The sequence below is a fragment of the Camelus ferus genome, chromosome 15, assembly GCF_009834535.1.
Source record: "Camelus ferus isolate YT-003-E chromosome 15, BCGSAC_Cfer_1.0, whole genome shotgun sequence".
In the NCBI taxonomy this organism is placed as follows: domain Eukaryota; kingdom Metazoa; phylum Chordata; class Mammalia; order Artiodactyla; family Camelidae; genus Camelus; species Camelus ferus.
In genome coordinates, this window is record NC_045710.1 from 48,102,940 (window position 1) to 48,122,986 (window position 20,047).

The following is a 20,047-nucleotide window of genomic DNA, read 5'->3' on the forward strand; positions in this document are numbered from 1 at the left end:
CCTAGAATGTTATCCTGACTGCATTATTATGTTGTTCCCACCATGATAAGGAAGGACTATCAGCCCGTAATTGTGTTCTCTGATTGTTCTCCATGTGGTTTCAGTCAGGACAGGGGACCTTACACAGCAGTAACAAATGCCTGCCAGTCTCAGGGGTTGGGCCCAACCGCTTTCCTGCCTGCTCATTCTGTATTTCCAGCGTAGGTCAGTAGGGAGGCTGAGCTCATTGTAATCGCCCTGCGATCCGGACTAATAAGAGACTCCGTCTCAACACCTGTTTTGGGGCAAACTAATGCGCTGGTGCTTAAAGCTTTTCCTGGGAATTAACACGTATCACTAGCATGCAGGTTTCATGGGCAAAAGCAGTCACACGAACACTTAACTTCAAAGGGGCAGAGAAATGAAATCCTTCCATTTACCTAAAAGAAAAACTGGATGATTTGTCTATGATCTTAATATCTATCCGTCTTATCTCCCCAACTAGATTAGACCCTCCTGAAGGCCAGAGATCGAGTCATATTTCACTCGAAATTTGTGTAGCACCGTGCTCTGAAATGATACATATTGTTCATTGATTATTGAAATTTGAATAGAAGGCACGTTAATTTTGAAGATCAAAGCATTGTGGTCTTCATGTCAATCATTACATATTTATAACATGCCTACTATGTTCAATAACAGCTATAAAGCCCCTAACGTAGTGGATACCAAACTAGTTGCTTTCCATGTATTTTCTCTAATCTAAATAGAACACAACTATAGAAGGGAATTTTTCTCACTCCAATTTTTTTTTAAATTTTAAAATTAAAATTAAAAAAATTTTTTAAAAGCATTTGTTATTGAAATGTAGTTGATTTGCAATGTTAGTTTAGGTGTACAGCAAAGTGATTCAGTTATACATATACATACATATATATATACTTTTTCTTTTCAGATTCTTTTCCATTATATTTTCTTACAAGAAATTGAATATAGTTCCCTGTGCTATTTTATATATAGTAATATGTGTCTGTTAATCCTGGGCGGACCTAGAGATTATCATATTGAGTGAAGTAAGTCAAACAAAGAAAGACAAATATATGATATCACTTATATGTGGGCTCTGAAAAAAAAAATGATACAAATTCTATTTACAAACCAAAACCACACTCACAGACATAGAAAACAAACTATGGTTACCAAGGAAGGAAGGGTGGGGAAGGGATAAATGAGGGGTTGGGGATTAACAGGCTCACTTCAGTTTAAGACGCTGCATTATTTCAAGATTAACCAGCTTGCCCGAAGACACTCAAGAGGGTGGCCGAGGCAGAGTCCGAACCCATGTGTGTCAATCCTCTCCAGCCCCCCTTTATCCACTCCAACGCCCCTCCACACCAAGAGGGGACCACCAGCCTTCTTCCTGCTTCTCAAACATCCCAGCATTCCGCTGCCCCTGGGTCTACACACTTGCTGTTTCCTCTACCTAGAAATCTCATCTCCGATGATGGCTCTGGCCCTCGCTGCCTTCAAATCTTTGCTCAAATACTACGCCTTGTCTGACGACCCCATTTAATTTTCCAAACGGCCACCCAGCCAAACCAAGCAGTCCCTGGGCCCCTGTCCTGCTTTATTCTGCCCAGAAGCCTTGTCACCAATGACATCCTCTGTACCTTTACTTACTTACTTAGTATGTTCATTGTCTCTTTCCCCAGTTAGAAGGATTTTGCTCTGTTTTATTTGTTGCTGTATCTTCCCTCAACATTGTGCCTGGAGCAACGCCCTCACATTGTAGGTACTCAACGCATTTCAGATGGATGAATAAGTGAAAGATATAGTAATAGCTGGTGCCACACAAGATGCTTTTAGATGAAACAGAAGCGTTTATAATTTACAGTTATTTATTTTGATGGGTATTAGAAAAAGTTTAACTAGCACATCAAACTATGATTTTGAGGATACTGTTGGCAGAGATACCATGTTTCCTTTAAAAAAAATTTTTAAATGCTCCATATCTTGGTTTGGCCAGAGGTTGTATATACAAATATTGAAAATTCATCCAGTAGTACACTTAAAATGAGTTCATTTTACTCTATGTAAAATATAAAAATAGGAACATTCGAACAACAACAATAACAAAATCTATGATAAAGCTAGTGTAAATAAAAATATCAAGTATTTGGCACTTTGGGCAGTGGCTGAATAGCAAGTCACGAGTGATGGGACTTTGGTAACCACGTGGCTGGATCTTGCTGTTTCTCAGAGAACTACCTCGATTTTGAAGAGCTGGAGAGGTTGGAGAGACATACATGGCCACATAAGGCCGTTGTCATCTGCAGTGATTCAGACAATAGTGCCATGTGATTTCAGAGAAGGAGAAGACTCTTGTAGAGTGTGGTAGGGTGATAGGAATTGATCCTTGAAGGACAGGCAGAGCCCAGGGCAGCAGATGGCACCCAGGCACTGGGGCTCTGGGGCTGACGTGGAAAGTCACTGCTTCAGAACCCAGCTCTTAGATCCATCCGGCAGGGTGCACCTCGCATACTCCCAGAGGAAAAGAGAAAAACCAACTCTTTTCTGCACCTCGCCAAAGATCTCAAATCTGGACGCCCTGTGTCCCACCTTCCCTGCTCTGAAGCCAGAGTCACGGGCAGCGCTTTCTTCCCTGGAGAACCCCGCCTTTGGATGTTGAGATTTGTGGAGCCTTCGTCTGCCTGTGAACTAAACGTTGCCTACTTTAGTGAGGGAGCCCCGGGAAGAACAAATCTGGCTGCCAACACCATGTCTGACCTCCGGCCATTGCAGAGAAAGCCAAAGGACATATGACAACCACCAAGTCAAAAACAGCCACTGCACCACGACCAAGAAGACAAGGCGAGTTCCCTCTCCTGTGATGGTTTCCCTTTCATTGAGCAGCACCTCCTGGTTGACCATGGGTGGGGCAGGGAGGGCTGTAGCCATGAGTTGGAGCTGTGGATGGGAGAGAGTCATTCTTGCCCTGCAAAGTCATGACCAGGAGTTCGCCTGAGCACAACCTCCCTTTCACACAGACCCATCCAAGGCTCCCGAGTCAATGTCCCTGAATTTCATTTGCATGGAAATGGCAAGTTACCCACAAAATCCTTGTCATTATCAAGTTTTCCCTTGAGAATGTCTTAGTTTGTGGCCTATTAAAACTAGATTCTCAGATTTGGAGCCTCCAAACGGCTTCGTGCTTCTTGGCTGCGTTCTCACCAGAGGAGGAAACCACTGGCGGCAAAGGTGAAGAGTATGGGGAGTCACCCTCCAGAGGCCGCCTTTGAAGCCAGTTCCCTCCAGCACCTCCCTAGATTCACTGTCTGCACCACTGGTCTCCTTTTATCTTGGTTCGAGTCTAAAGAAATGAAAATGTGACTTTCAAATATTTTTATGAAGAAAATGCAAACTCATTAAGAAAAAGGAGAAGGTGGGAAGACTGGTGACACTTGCAGTCACCTGATAGTTCTCAGTTACTCAGGTTTAATCGTCTGGAGGGAAAGAAAGCAATTTAGAGGTTAAAAAAAAAAAAAGAAAAAGAGAAAGGACAAAGCAAGCATTTTGCCATTCTTTGTTTTAGCAAGAAATTCCTTTATTCTGATGCAAACCAATTTCAGTCGGATTATACTTTTCAAAATTGCAGGTGCTTTCAGCTCACCGGCAGTGATTTTCAACCTGTCTGACATTCCGTTTACAACACAAGCAAGGGGCCCATGTTGTAACTGATGTGAAAACCCTGAATTTGCTAGAATATGTGTCTTTCTGATGGGATTTTGTTACTCTAGGCACCAGCAAGTGTTCCTTATCACGCTTCCTCCATGAAGCCTGCCTCAGAGTCAGAACAGCAGGAGTAGCTCCCCCCCCCACACACACAATTCTTTCATGTTTGTCTCTTTCTCCCCAAAGTAAGGGCCACTGAGGACAAGGGCAGCACAACTGTGTCCATCGTGGGCTCACCAGCAGCCAGTAATAAGACCTCACTTCAGGGCTCTTCTATAGATCTAAGGGGTGATGGTACATCGTGGCTCTGATGGAGTTTTTATTAAGCCCATCCACTCTTCATGTAAGCCCTCTTGTTGAACCAGTCCTTGCAAAAGATTCCACTTAACAGAAACCAACAAATGCCAAGTCCATCCCTAATCACATCAAGATTTAAAAACATACCCCGCCAAACTCAGCACAGCCTGCTGACCATTGTATGCATAAATAACTCAGTAGTGAAATTCTCTGTACCTGTTCACCATCAAGCACTAGAATCAACTTCAAGAAATTCCTAAAAAAAAAAATTTATCTTAGAAGCTCACCCTTATTAACCTCACCTCCTCTCTCTTCACTTTTTTCTCTAAGCCCCAAGTTATTTTTGCAGTTCTTGGCATTATTCTTTGTTGTTATTCTCTGGTCATTTCATGACACTAAGTGAGATGATTCATATTAAAATGCTGTGTAAACCACAGTGCAGTCTCTGAAGGCATGTGACTTCTGTTATTGAGCTTTGAGTTAAAGGAGTATGCCTTCTATTTCTTCATTATCTGTTACCCTTAAAATAGTACCCTGCACAGAGCAGGATTACAGTAAACACTCCTGTTCTTACAGTGTACAAAAAAAGCCAGTGTACAAATGACCTATGGCTCCAACAGCCCCACCTGAGGACAGACGTTGATGTGATTTGAAGAGAGATTTCTGGAGTCAACCAACCTGGGTACAAATTCTGGAGCCACCCCCTCCCGCTTATGAACTTAGACAAGCTACTTGATATTTGTAAACCTCAGTTTGCTCATCTGTGAAATGGGAGCAATAACAATGTCTACCTCAGGGAATACTGTGAGGATTTAATGAAAGAGTCTCTACCACATAGGAATTTTACGAGGAACAGATGGGCTAACCTCTGTAAAGCACTCAGGAAAGGACCTGGTAAACAGCAGACACTCAGAAATGAAATCACAACTCTTCCCATTACTGTTAGAGGAAAATATCACCTGCGTCAGGTGTCCCAGTGCCTACTCTGGAAATTTTTATATTCCCAGTCACCTGGGCCGGAAGCTAAGGAAAGTGACAAATAGGCCTCTGGACCTCTGAGGAAAGCGAAAAATAAACCTGCCCATCTCAGGCCACATACGTCGCTCATGCTGTTGTCCAAACCAGCTATCAAGAACTCTCCCCTCAGTTGGCAAAACAGCTACAAGAATAAAGGCCAGACCACTATCCATGAAAATATGCGGGGGCGACGGGGGCGATCTACGAGTAAAGGAATTCTGGGAGTACCTGTCCGGGTTCTAACCTGCAACGGCAGAAACCTTCTTTGCCTCACTTAAGCAGGAAAATTTACTGAAAGGGTATCGAGGCGCCCACGGGAGCACTGGAAATCTACAGGACAGGTCAGGGAAACAGGCAGACACAGGGGAAGCAAGCCCTTCGCAGACAGAACCACAGCCAAGTCACCCCACAGCGTCCACGGAGTCGGGCCCCTGCTGCCCCTGCCTTCTTACTGGGAGGTCCCAGCGCCGTGGCCGCACCGGGCAGACGGCGCGCCCCATCACTGCGGGCGCTGGGGAACAGACGCTGCGCTCCTAACACCGGGATGAGTTCCTGACTCCGCTCGTGTGTCACTTGGTCCGGATGCAAACCCTTCACCAGGCGCATGCGTCTGCTGGCGGAACGGTTTTGCTACATCATCGTTTGACTCCTGAAAAGACACTGTGGGAAATCCCTCCAAAACGGGGGCTTCAAAAGCTGGGCAGACGAAAGAATGGCAAATGTTTTCTACAATAGAAGTGATTTTCTTAGGGTTCTTTTCCTCTCTGTTTTCCACAATGTACACATACACATACGTATTCCTTTTGCACTCACATACAATAATGTACTTTGTTCTTAAAGTTACAACTTCTATTCTTAAGACATTTTCAAGTCTTTCCATACATCATGCAAAATCCAGGGAGTTTTCAAAGGATAAAAGAGAAACAGTCAAAAGAACAGTGGAGAGAGAGCCCAGCGCGTGGGGCACTGGGGGCGTATGTATATTAGGGTTTTAAGATGTAGCGAGGGCGAAATGATCAAGAGACCAAATTGAAAAACTATGTTTGACACCTTTTTTCCTTCCCCTGCTCTGAGAGCAAGGGGATATCTAATTGCTTCTGTTTCCTCCAATAATAATCCCATAAATAACAAAAAGGCCGAGCGGGGCTCGATTCCCTCAGTATCAGATAACTATCTCGACTGTTTATGCAGTCGATGCATTAATTTTCGTGCGGGTTGGCTTTCTGTTTCTTTGAAAGGAGCCTCGGACAAATCCTCTTTGAGCTTTGCATTGAGCTCGGCTTTGCAGCCAAAATAAATGAGTCAAGTCTAGAACTTTGTTTTCAGAGTTTGTCAAGTTCTTTCCAGTGAAGTCTTTCCTCCCGTTCCAGATGTTGTGGTTTTCTTGACTTGGGCTCCTATTTTCCTGCCCAGGGAGCATGCCAGCATCTCCTCCGGGAGGATTTCGTGGAGAGCCAGAGGAGGGTGGACACAGCTCTTCTCTCAAACACGCCCCTGAGCCATGATTTAATACAGGTGCTGCTTTGGGGCTTGGGGCTGAATCATCTTGTAGCTACATTAACTTCTCAGACTCCTTTCTTCTGATAACAGCCCTTCCGTAAACTTGGTATATTTTGTGTTCGGCCTGGGCAGAGTGAGGCGAAGAATTGGGGAAATTGGGAATTACTCTATTACAATCAAAATATCCAGATTATTGGACAAATGTTCATTTGAGGCTTGAGCTATTCAGGGAGTGGTCTCAATTTTCCACTTCTCTGTGTGTGAGGAATACAGACAAACGCATAGCACAGCCAGCGAGACCAGAAGCAGCTCAGCCATGCCAGAGTGATGGGTTTTAGCTACAAGATCGGTTTGCGTTGTGTAATCAGAGACACAATCTTCCTGCAACAAAAGATGGTCACTATGTTCTTTCATTACTATGACCACTTAACCAAGAGTGTATCAGTACATTTGGATTTCTCTCTGCTCCCGTTAAAATTTCAGAGGCATTATTGTCCCTCCCCTGGGACACATGCAAAATGTAACTTGAGAAGAAGTAAATTATTGAAAGAGCATTGGTGAATTTATTCAAAGAGCAAATTTCTTTGAAGTCTGGCTTTTTCTGGTTTAATACATTTTAGCTTTGAAATGTGATTTATTGTGTTTTATATATTTACATAAATAGATATAAGTAGATACACATATGTATCTGTCTTTGACATTCATAGATTTTTTTCATGACTGTCCCTGCTTTGATATCTGAATATACCTTATATTTATCATTAAGCTAGAATATTCATTTTTATCCTCTTCGAGGATTGGGGGTTGTATTTTGAAGACCACCACCTGCAAGCCTTTTAGGAGGTGCCCACGGTACTCTTCCTGACATTCTATTAAATAGGAAAATAAATGCTGCCCACCAAATTGTCTGAAGTCAACACTTATGTCACCCAAAATGAGCAAGTCAGTTGGAATCGATTTTTCAGCATGTGCTGAGTAGCTGCATTTTTTTCCAACACCAACGTAGCCAACTGCATTTCTCCCCAGGCTTTAGTCTTAGAAACCATAACTCACCTCACATCTCTGTGCCAGCAGTTTCCTTATCTGCACTATGAGGAGGGTGGACTCAAGGGTTACTAAGTTGTCTTTCAGTTACCAGCTTCTACCACCAGAATTTCTCTGAGTTTTGGTTTCTTCTTCTGTGAAAGAGGAAAGGTGACTTCACATATAAGTGACACCATGCAGTACTTGTCTTTTTCTATCTGGCTTATCTCACTGAGCGTAATGCCCTCCAGGTTCATCCAGGTTATTGCAAATGATAGGTTGTTTTTCTTTCTCAGGGCTGAATAGTATTCCATTGGCTATTTATACCATGTCTTCTTTATCCATTCATCCATTGATGGACAACTACTGCACAATACTATTTACATATATCTTTTTTTAAAAAAAATCAAACTCATAGGAACAAAGAGTAGAAAAGTGGTTGGCACGGGTGAAGGAAATAGGGAGAGGCTGGTACAAGGGTACAAGCTTTCAGCTATAAGATGAATAAGGTCTGAAGATCTACTGTAAAAGATGGTGACTGTAGTTGATAACACTGTATCATATAATTGAAAATTGCTGAGAGAGTAAAACTTGATGTTCCCACACACAAAAAAGATAAGTATGTGAGGAGATGGATGTGTAAATTAACTGGATGGGGGGAATCCTTTCCCAATGGATACATTTGTCAAATCACTGCAATGTACACTTTAAATATCTTAGAATTTTATTTGTCAGTTATACCTCAACAAGGCTGAATTCAAAATAAATTAATTTCTTAAATTTTTAAAAGAAAAGAAAGCTGAACTATGTGAAGTTTTTTAGTTTCTTTTTAATTATTGTGAAAGTGATATATGCTTGTTTAAAAAAAAAAATCAAATGGCCCATTATTTCATGAATCAAAATGGTATAGTTTCCCCTCTCTTCTCTTATCTTATCCACCTCCCCAACCTGTGTCTAGAGAAAACCACTGTTCAAATTTCTTTTATCATTCCAAACATTTCTGGGCTTATTCAAACAATTATATTGTACTTCAGCATGTAAGTGGAATTATACAGTGCATTTATGACTTCTTTTTAAAATAAAATATGGTGAACACCTTGCCTTGAGAATACATCAAGGCACACTTCCTTTTTATCAGCTGTATAGTGTTCCATTTAAGGGTTTGCATAATTTATTTTACACATCTTCTATTGAAAATATTTAAATTATTGCTGTGATCTGAATGTCTGTGTCCCCCCAAATGGTATTAGGAAGTGGAGCCTTTGGGAGATGATTAGTTCATAAAGCACACTCATGAATGAGATGAATGCCTTTTTAAAAAAAACGGCTTCAGAGAGCTAGCTAGCCCCTTATGCTAGCTACGTGAGGCTACAATGAGAAGTATGTGGCCCAGAAGAGGCTCTCACTTGACCATGCTGGCATCCTGATCTTGGATTCCAGCTTCTAGAACTGTGAGAAGTAAATCTCTGTTTTTTATAAGCCACCCAGTCTCTGCTATTGTTGTAACAGCCTGAACAGACTAAAAGAATTGCTTATCTATTTTTTTACTTGAACTAGATGATTTCTAAGATTCCTTTCAGTGTTAAGATTCCACGGTCACACATCTATTGATTAGTTTCCTGGACTTCCTAAATCCATTCAACAAATACTTAAGAGGCCCATGTATGTCATGTGGCAGGAGCTGTTTTTCACAACTCCAAATGAATGAACTATCTACAAGCCATTTGAACGTGCTGTGTTCAGCGCATTTTCCAGATGCAAGCAGACTCAAGTCCCAGTGGAAGCCCTCTTAGCAGCAGCCAAGAACGACAAACAGTGGATGAGAAGGAGACACCCGGAAGTCACAGCTACCCTTGGTCTGCCCCGCGTGGCTGGGTGCTCACTATTTTATTGACAAAATTTGCAGAGGACCTCCTCTAATCTTTCATCTAGTATGTAAACATCTAAACTTGCTCCATCAAAATAGTCCTAAATCTTAATTTTGCCACTGGGCCTACTTGTGGAAAAGTCAGTTCTACAAGGTAATGCTATGTGTATTCAAAGAGTTGATCTTGACCGTGAGGGTAACAGCTCAGTGGCGGAGTGTGTGCTTAGCAGACATGAGGTCATGGGTTCAATCCACAGTATCATAAATAAATAAATAAATAAATAAATAAATAAATAAATAATCTAGTTACCTGCCCCCCAAGAAAAGCCCAAAACAAACAAAAAGAATTTTTTAAAATGTGCAGCTCAAAAAAAAAAAAAAAAAGCCCAAAGAGCTAGTCTTTTACATGATTTATTTTATTTGTCTCAACACATCAGTAAAAGGTGATATTGCCATTAGGATATCATTATCGTTAATAAGATTTTCTTTAAAAATTATTTCTATTTTTTTTAATTGAAGTACAGTTAGTTTACAATGTTGTGTCAATTTCTGGTGTACAGCATCATGTTTCAGTCATATGTGTACATATATGTATACGTTTTCATGTTCTTTTCCATTATAGGTTACTACAAGATACTGAATATAGTTCTCTGTGCTTTACAGAAGAATGAGAAGGGATAAATTGGGAATTCAAGATTTGCAGATACCAACTACTATACATAAAATAGATATACAACAAGATATTCTTAATTCAATTATCAGTCAGAGTAAGACATATCTGTAACAGATCTGCTGCTCCCTTTGCAGCCGTACCAAGCCCTTTACATACATTTTCTCTAATCCTTATGACTCTCCTGCAAGATACAGAACCATGTTCCCCTTGAACAGCATAGAGAAGTAGGGACGCCAGTATTCCTCCATTGTCCATTTTCTCCTCACTAAGTTCCTCCAGTGTCACATGGAATGTGCCAAACACAAGCTTTCTATAAAGCCTTAGCTAGAGATTTAAAAAAAAAAAAAAAAAAAGGAAACCAGAGGTCTTTAGATAAGGCCAAGACCTCAGGAAAGATGCATGGTTGAATTAATATTTAATATACTTTGAAAACTATCAGACCACCATCAACCACCCCCATCCAAACTCCAGCCTTTGTAACACCCTTGGATTGAGATATTCTCATCACTGCTTCCATGTGTGATTTGCAAACTCGTTCTTCAGGCTGTTGGTTTTCAGTTCAGTTTTGTTTTGCCTTCCTTGAGCAACTCTTTGCTGTAAGAAGTGAAGTTTTTCCCGCTACCAACCTAATTACACCAGAGCATCCCACACTCTCCTCTGCTGTAAGTGCATTTCCCTGAATGCCAGTCAACACTTAATTATCCACAGGAGGATTATCCATGTCAGAGTTGTCTCCTGCTAATTTTTAATCCCCAAATGAATTTCTCTTGCTGCCCAGGGTGGCCTTTGCTGCCAGCCATGAGTGTCTGTCCAGAAAGTGAAGCTAATATTGACAATAACTTGCATAGGATCTGATTAAAGGATGTGAATCTGCTGCCAAAAAATGTTAAAAATTAAAAATATGATACCTCCTGAGGCCAAACAACAGATGATTTGGGGATTATCTGTTGCACTGGATTTTCTGCCCTACCACGCCCTCCCTCTGGCACGTAGAGCCGGGAACTGGCTGCCCAACATGTTTTTCACGACTGTTTTAAGAGGGAAGTTATTGATGAGCAAGACTGTTGTCATGGCACATGTCAAACTCGGTCATTATCATATTTTCTTACAACAAGTTCTACAGCTGCTCTTCTATGGTTCATTTGTCTCTAAAACCTGGGAAATCATTGCTTTCGGTCAGGAGTTGACAAGAGCAACACCAGCTACTCGGGTCCAAAGGATTAGATATTCTGCCTTTTCTAGGTAATCAAATCATGACCTGAGGGACATTTTAGGTCTTCTAAAGCCATACCCAGCTACGTTTTTATGAGCACATCATGTAACTAATGGAACCAAATCCTTCATGCTAAATTGCCCCCAACCCCTCCAGAAATGAATGTTCTGGTAAAGAAAGAAACCGTCAGCACAGTGCCAGCCAAAATTCCCCAGATTGTAGCCCTTGGTTTTTCTAAGGGTAAAAAAATAAACAAACAAACAAAAAACCACAACTGCTCTTCTAGCTCAAGAAGAAATTCTCAGGTACTTGAGAGTGATAAATACCTCATAGATCTATTGAGCAAAGACATGCTTTGCAACAGTGCCAGGTCGTCTTAACAAAAAGTGAGAGGTTAATAAAAAAAGAATATGAAAAGGAATATATGTATGTACATGTATGACTGAAACATTATGCTGTACACCAGAAACTGACACAACATTGTAAACTGACTATACTTCAAGAAAAAAGGAAAAATAAAGTGAGAGATTTTGGTCCTTGTGAAAGGGTCATGTAACCCAGAGGAACCAGAAAATGCCAGGCTGCATTGTTGACATTTCTTGTGCAATCTATAGGCTGAATACAGAGTTTGCATTCTATTCCATAGCATTTAGGTTAACTGGAAATTGCTTTTTCTCTTAAAATGTTGAGTTAAATTGATGCCCTGAGGTGATTTCACAACAGCTATCCTATAGTTTCTCACACCACCTGGTGAACAACCTCATTTACCACCGAGGGGTTTGAAGACTTGAAGTTACAAAACAGAGCTCTTTAAAAAACTCCTTTCTAACGACGCACTTTCAGATATCAATTGGGACAGCAAGGGGGTTGTTCTAGGCTCAAGACGCACACTGACACGGGTACCAGCATTCTGATCTTCTGGTTCTAGACTGTAAGAGAGGCAAGGTTTCTGACTGGCCTTTTACTGGAGACTGTCTAGGGGACCACAAGCATCGAGGATGGATGTATTTGGACCTGATCTGAGGGTCAGAAGACATCTATAAACCAGTGATTTCATATAATCTGTTTTATGTGAAGAGAATTTTGGAGTATTGAGTTGTCCTAAATTATTTGGTTCCTCACTTCTTATAATCTAAGCCCCAGAGAGGTGAGAGCTGCCCAACGCAATAGCATTAAGTTGTAGCGGAACTGGGACCAGAGCCTCACGTTGCATCAATTCAAGAGAAAAGGGAAATGGGGAAACCCTCAATCTGATCCTCTAGTACGTGGTAATCCAGGCTCTTTGAACTCTTCTTGTTTGTCTGCTTCTTGTGGTAGAGTCTGGCCGGAACCTGTACCTCCTTCTGCAGCCCTGGCCGAACAGCATCAGACAGAGGTTCAAAATATTCAGACAAATGAGGAGCAGGCAGTTCCTAGCAATGACCGGGGAATTGCCGCCAGTTCTCCAAGCCCTTACTAGTGATGCTGTTTGCAGGTTTTAAAAGATCACCTACTTACACATGTTTTATTTGTCATATAATACCACTGTCTGCTCAACTTTTTCTTTTTTTTTTCCCGTCCCTCTAGAAAACTTAACTGGACCCACGGGTCCAGCAAATGTCTGGCATCTTCTCCAGGCAGAGGTCTCCCACATGGTCCAGAGATCCACGTCCAGCCCAAATCCCCCTGTTGGGCTCCTTGAATCACATTTCCAGATACCTCCTGAATGTGTGTTGTGTCCCTGGAAGTGCAACACGCTTCCATCCTGGCTCTTCTGCTCGAGTCAGCCCCTCCTCCTGACTGTGTCTAAATAACCACTTCCTCCCCTGCCCAGGACAAAGGAAACCAAGGTATTGTCACATCCAGTTTTTTATCACTAGCCGCCAGCACTGTGCCTCGATAAATGTTTGTTAACTAAATAAACACATGCATTTACATGCACACACACACACTAGCTGATGAGAAAAATTTAAAAGACATTATAGAAGAAGAAATTAAAGATACTTGGAGATTTTAACAACTAATCCATCATTTTCATTGAATACCCACTACTCGTTAGGGAGTATCTCCAATGCATCCAGCAGCTGCTCAGATCTACAGGAAATAGAGGAGCGGGGAAGATGGCCTCTCTGCTTGTAAAAAATCTAGTTGGGAAGAGAAAACGCTATACTTGAAACCACCCTGATCTGTATGAACCATCATGGGCTGAAGGGCTAAAAACTTCAGGTCCAAAAACCCCATTTGGGAACAGTCAGCTTTCTAAGCAATAGAGGAGGATTTCATGGATGCTGTGAGAATCTGAAGATGCACAGAGTTAAGACTGAGAAGAATGGGGCAGGAAGGTTTTCCCAAAAAAAAGGAACAATGGAGAAGAAGAGGACTCAAAATGCAGGCACAGGCACGGGCGTGGGGGTGGCGTGCGGGGCGAGGTTTCCAGAACTGAAGAAACCAGCTGAACAAGTCCATCTCGGCTCTAAGTCACCCTGTTGGCGGTATTAGAGGATCAGTCTCCTTGGACCTGATGACCAGCCTGTTTGGAGAACGTCTGGGGGAAATCTGATCATCTCTATAACAAGTAAATAGACAGTGGCATCTTTATTGTTTTTTTGAGTATGCCTAGCTCAACCCTCATCCTAGTCCCTCCTTTTAAGTCTCTGTAAAATCCTTCTATAAAGAAAACTGTAGACGTCTTGGTTCCCACAGTTGATATCAGGCATTCTAGGCATTTTGGGGTATGTACCATGTCTTGGGATAGCCTGAAAATATTGCCCCAATAATGTGTCAAGCAGCATCATGGTGACTTGAATGTTTAAGAGCCAACAAGGAGTGACTTTAAAAAAATTATTTAGTATCATTTGAAAAAAGGCAAAATAGGACAAAAGGGCTTTATGTTGTTTCTATTGCCCCAACACCAAATATAATAAAGTAAACTAAGCTGCTGGTACTTTTAATAAACTTGCAACAGGGATTTGTTTTCTCTTAGAAGTGTAAAAAAATGGAGTGTGACTTCCACCGATCAGTGGAAAGAGGTTATGATGTTATTAGTTCAACTGTATATTTTTTTTCTCTTGTGTGTATTTTTCCACATCACATCTGATACAGGAATAATCTTGACATTAAGAACAATTATTCTTCCAATCTCCCTATTTGTTATTTGGAAATGTTTTATATTTTCCCCCAGCCTCTCCCTCTTTGTCTCAGCCATCATGGCTTCTATTCAGTTGGTTCGGTCTCTGAACAAAGCCCCGCCCACCCGGGATGGATTACTTCCGATGCATGTTTGGGTGATGAACGAGACCTAGTCGCTTAGATAAGAGAGAAGCTTGTCTCATTTTCATGGTTGACTTGGCATCGTCATGGTGTTGAAAACTTAGGCACCCTCTCTCTTGAAGTTCTGCCACCCCCAGGTGTCAATCTTGTCAGCACAGACAGCAGTGCCATCATCCTTTCGTGAGAACAGGGGTGACTTACTATCATTAGGTGTGCTAGGTGCTCACAGAAGGAATGGAGTTCTAGGATCATATGGTTCTCCACTCCTGAGCATATATCTGGAATGAACTCTATAATTCAAAAAGATACATGCACCCCGATGTTCACAGCAGCACTATTTACAACAGCCAAGACATGGAAGGAACTTAAATGTCCATTGACAGATGACTGGATAAAGAAGATGTGGTCTATATATATTCATTCCGCACAGTGGAATACTACTATACCATAAAAAGAATGAAATAATGTCATTTGCAACAACATGGATGGACCTAGAGATTATCATAATATATGAAATAAGTCAGATAGAAAAAGACAGATACCATATGGTATCACTTACATGTGGAATCTAAAAAAATGACACAAATGAACTTATTTATGAAACAGAAACAAACTCACAGACATAGAAAATAAGCTATGGTTACCAAAGGGGGGGGGGGGACAAATTAGGAGTTTGAGATTAGCAGATACAAACTACTGCATGTAAAATAGACAAATGACAAGGCACTAGTCTCTAGCACAGGGAACTATACTCAGTACCTTGTAATAACCTATAATGACAAAGAATATATATGCATAGCTGAATCACTATGCTGTACACCAGAAACTAACACAACACAGTAAATCGACTCTACTTCAATGAAAACAGTATACACTTACATACACTTACCAGAAATGGACTGCACATTTGGCATCACCCCTGGGCAGCGCTGCCAGTCCTTGTCTAGCTCTCTCATGACCCTCTGCTCTGATTGCTTTATGCTCTGGTAGGAGCTGGGACTGATGGAAAGCCACAGAAGCCACCTCTTCCGTGAATCCCATAGACAGTGGACGCTGCAGTGTCTCACCGAGTTTTCCTTCACTGGGAGTCACACCATCCCCCAGCTGCCCTCTTCTGTGGAGAACTGTGGGTAAATAGGAGCTATCTCCCCTAAGAGGATTCAACCAATACATGATTGGCATCGTGGTGCAAAATATGAGGTCCCTTGCCTCAAGATGGAACGTATCACATGGGGGCAATTCATCCTGCAGCACTGCCCATCCAGAGGATGGCACTGACGACAGTCTCCAGCTGAAGCCCTGTCCTTGCTCTGTTCTCCTCCTCTGGTCTCGCTTGCTCCGCACACCCCTTCTCCTAAGAGCACTTGCCCACTAAAATCACTTGTCCAAGAATCCCCACCTCCTGAGGAACCCATGTTAACACAGCATGGAATGTAGGACCCAGCAGGAAGAGAACGGATCCTGGGCAGAGTCTGGAAGGGGTGGGGAGAAGCAGGAGAAACTGTGAAGCTCGTAAGTGGGGACATAAGGGGAACTCAGGGCCCAGATGGGGTGAGGAGGGTGGGCCCAAGGGCTACAAGATGTGGCAGCAGTGGGTGGGGAAGGAGCGCACATGTGAAGTCAGCTGCCAGAGGCACGGTGTCAGCAAAGCAGTTTCCTCCGTGACCGGGGCGTCCTCTGGGGACACGCCCTGCCCAGGGCCTGGTAGGTGTTGTGCTCTTGGCTCCCAGCAGAACCAGACGTTTTAGGGGCTCTTCCTGCTTGAACTTGCCCATTCTGTCACGCTGAGAGGACGGCTCCAGCTGACCCGTTTGTTAATCCCCTAGATTAAGCTCACATAAAGAGTGAAAACACCACTAGGGGAGAATTCCTACAGCTTCCTGCTTGCAAACAAGATTTGCCTGCAGCTAACGGGCATGCCCAGCTCCGACTGCTACTATAAACCCTGGGTAGGGTTTGGAAGGAAAAGAAAAATCAAAGCAAAGAGACATGGAGGAGACTGTTGAGGGGAGAGAAGGGGAGAAGATGGGGGGAGGAGGGGCAGGGAAGAGGTGTCCACTCCCACAGTAGCCTCTGGATCCCTTTCTCTGCACTCAAAATGGGCTAATTTTTGGCCTTGATCTTTTAACACCATTGACAGAGAATAGAAAGGAAATGTTAAGCTGTCTTGGTGATATTTTGAGCAGAAGTGGTTTGAGGGAGAAAGGGGCATCTTCTTGCCATTTCTTTACTACTTGGGTGATTAGTCTCCATGCCCTTGAGATATAAAGAAAAAAATGGGGAAAAATAATCACCTTTCTTAACTTGAATTAATACTCTAATCGAGTCATCCTTGGTTTTGGAAAACATCAGGGTATCTCTCCATGAGCTTTTGAAAAGGGTCTCAAACTCAGGACTGAAATGCTGAGGGAGATTTTGCTCCAAGTGAAGTGCCTTACTCTTTGGGGGAGTTGGGTGACAGAGAGTTGGTGAATTTTGGAAATTGCTAAGGGCTGTAGTATGCTTTATTGAAAGTTCTAACCAGGTTAAGTACATTAGGTGGTTACATTTTATTTATTTAACAACTATTTATTGAGCATTTCCTGTGAATCAGGTATTGTACTGGGTGTTAGCAGTATGGTGAGATGTGGACCTGGTTCTTATCCTTCAAGAGGTCACAGAGGAGGAGAGACATTTAAGGAAGAGATTATGCCAGGGTCTGTTTGAAACTCTATGACTATGCTCAGACCTGGTCACACAAGGTTTGTGGGCTTTCCAGTAACATGGATGGAATAGTCTAGGAGCACAGGAGAAGGTGAAGTCTCCAGGTGGTTGTGACTGGCACACCTAGCAACGTGATCTAAGGTAAATCTAACTCCACATTGCTCCATACGACCTGATTCATCCTCCTCTGCATTCTCTGCTCCCTCAGAGAAGTATCATCACAGGAGGGGCTCAACAAGAAGCGGGACCCGAGAGCCCAGTTCTTCCTGTGTATCCAACGATTTGGATGACACAGGAACGTATTTTATATGAGCCACCATAATTATTACTATTTCCCAGTGGTGATGGTGAGAGGAACAGAGACTCCGATAGTAAGAAAGGATTATAAATTACCTACTCCAACTCTCTCACTCTCCATCTCTTATCTCATTGTCCCACCTGTTGCTTGGCTGTTACTTTACAATATCCCTGCCAGGGAACAGTCATGTGAACACTTTCAGGAAAGGAGATTTCAGTATTAGCTAGGGTAGCAGCAAACTATTTTTTATTGAAAACAATGTTTTAAAAGGAGACTTTAAGTGTAGGTGAAATCTGTGGAGGTTCTTTCTTCAGATTGCTCATTATGACTGTCTTTTCCTTTAACTCCTTGAAGATATTCTTAATAGCTTCTTTAAAATCTTTAACAGACATAGAAAACAAACTCATGGTTACCAGGGGATAAAGCGAGGTGGTGGGGCGGATAAGTTGAGAGTTCAGAATTTGCAGGTGCTAACTACTATATATAAAATAGATAAACAACAAAATCCTCCTGTATAGCACAGGGAATTATATTCAGTATCTTGTAAAAATGTATAATGAAAAATAAAACGGAAGGAATATATATGTATAAATGAATCACTCTTCTGTACACCAGAAATTAACACAACACTGTAGATCGACTATAATTAAAAAAGAAATCTTTGTCTGATAATTCCAACATGTGAGTCATCTCATGGTTTCTTTCTTTCTTTTTTCTTTCTTTCCTTCTTTCTTTTTTTTTTTTTAGCTTTTTTTTTTAATTGAGTTTTAGTCAGTTTACAATGTTGTGTCAATTTCTGGTGTACTGCAGAATTTTTCAGTCACACGTGAATATACATATATTCATTTTCATATTCTTTTTCACTGTGAGCTACTACAAGATCTTGTATATATTTCCCTGTGCTATACAGTATAAACTTGTTTATCTATTCTATATCTACCTGTCAGTATCTACAAATCTCAGACTCCCAGTCTGTCCCTTCCTGTCCCCGTCATGGTCTCTTTCAGTTGCTCCCCACCCCCACCAATTATGGATCATATTTTCCTCTTTTATGTTTAAGAATGTTTCATTCTACACTAGATCTTGTGGGAAATATGTTGTATAATATCTGAATTGTATCATCTTCCTTTAAAGTGTACTGAGTTTGTCCTATCAGACAATTTAATTATTGGAAGATTCTTTTGATTCTCTTGGGTTCATTTTTATTCTTTAATAGAGTGGTCTGTTTTGGTTTTTTGTTTTTGTTCTTTACTCAGTCCTACAGCAGGCACTTCCTCTAGGGCCTAGTTCTCATTCTTTTATAAAGTGTGGCCTTTTACAGTCTCACCTGAACACCCAAAGTTGTCCTCGTGTGGGCCAGAACTCCAACAGCTCCCTAAACTGCATGCCCTCTGTTGTTACTGTTCAGTTTTTATCTCTACAGCTGTCTGTGCTTTGTCTTGTGGAATCGCCACCTTTATCTGCACAGCTCAATTCTCAGTCAAGGAAATTGTATAAATTCACATGCAGACTCTGGAGGCACCCCCCCCCCAGGCCCCGCACAGCTGCCTGTTTTCTAGTACCCTCTCCAGGAAATTCAAGCTACTTCACAAGCCTGGAACTCTGATCTCTGCTCCCTCAGCTCATCAAGAACACTGTTCTATTTGGTTCCACTTCCTCCTGCTGCCCCAGGCAGAAAAGTGCGGCTCCTCTTATGTGTTTCCTTTCTCTCAAGGATCACAGCCTCATGCCTGTTACCCAGTGCCTGAAAATGACTGCCTCGTGTATTTGTCCAGTCTTATAGTTGCTTTCAGCAAGAGAGCAAGTTTGGTACCCGTTACTCTGCAATGGTTGAAAGCAGAAGTCAACATTCTTTAAAAAAAAAAATTATTGATATTATTATCTGCATATCTTGACTAGAACTATGCCACCCCACGTTGAGGAGCTAAGGACAAGCCAACATCGTGGGAGAAGATGGCAGGGCAGAAAGAAAGGAGCCTGTGTCTTTAACTGAATTTACCAACGCTTATACATCTCACCTCCAAACTTCTCGTTTTACGAGATTATGAATGTCTTATTGCTTAAGCCACTTGCAGTTGAATTTTCAGTCATTTGTGGCAACGGACACAGTAATTGAGACAATTCATCATGTCTGAGTCTTCTTTTCTCAAGACTAAACAACTCTAGCTCCTTCAGGCATTTGTCCCATGATATCATGTGAATTCCAGTCCTTTCAAATTTCTTGTCTTAACGATGATAGTGTGCTATAAACTGAGGAGTGTGATTAACTCAAACCTCTGCAATGAGATTGTGAGTGTCAGAGAGAGAGTCAGAGACTGAAGGATTGATTAATTGAGCCCACTAATCATAGCAAATGCACCCAGATAATGGAATCTTACATTTTACTTGGAAGGACCAGACTGAGAGATCATCGAGTTCAAGTTTCTCAGCCTAGGATCCATTGAGTTCGAGGGATGGGGTTGGGATGAAATTGGAGGTAACACACCCGTATGTGTA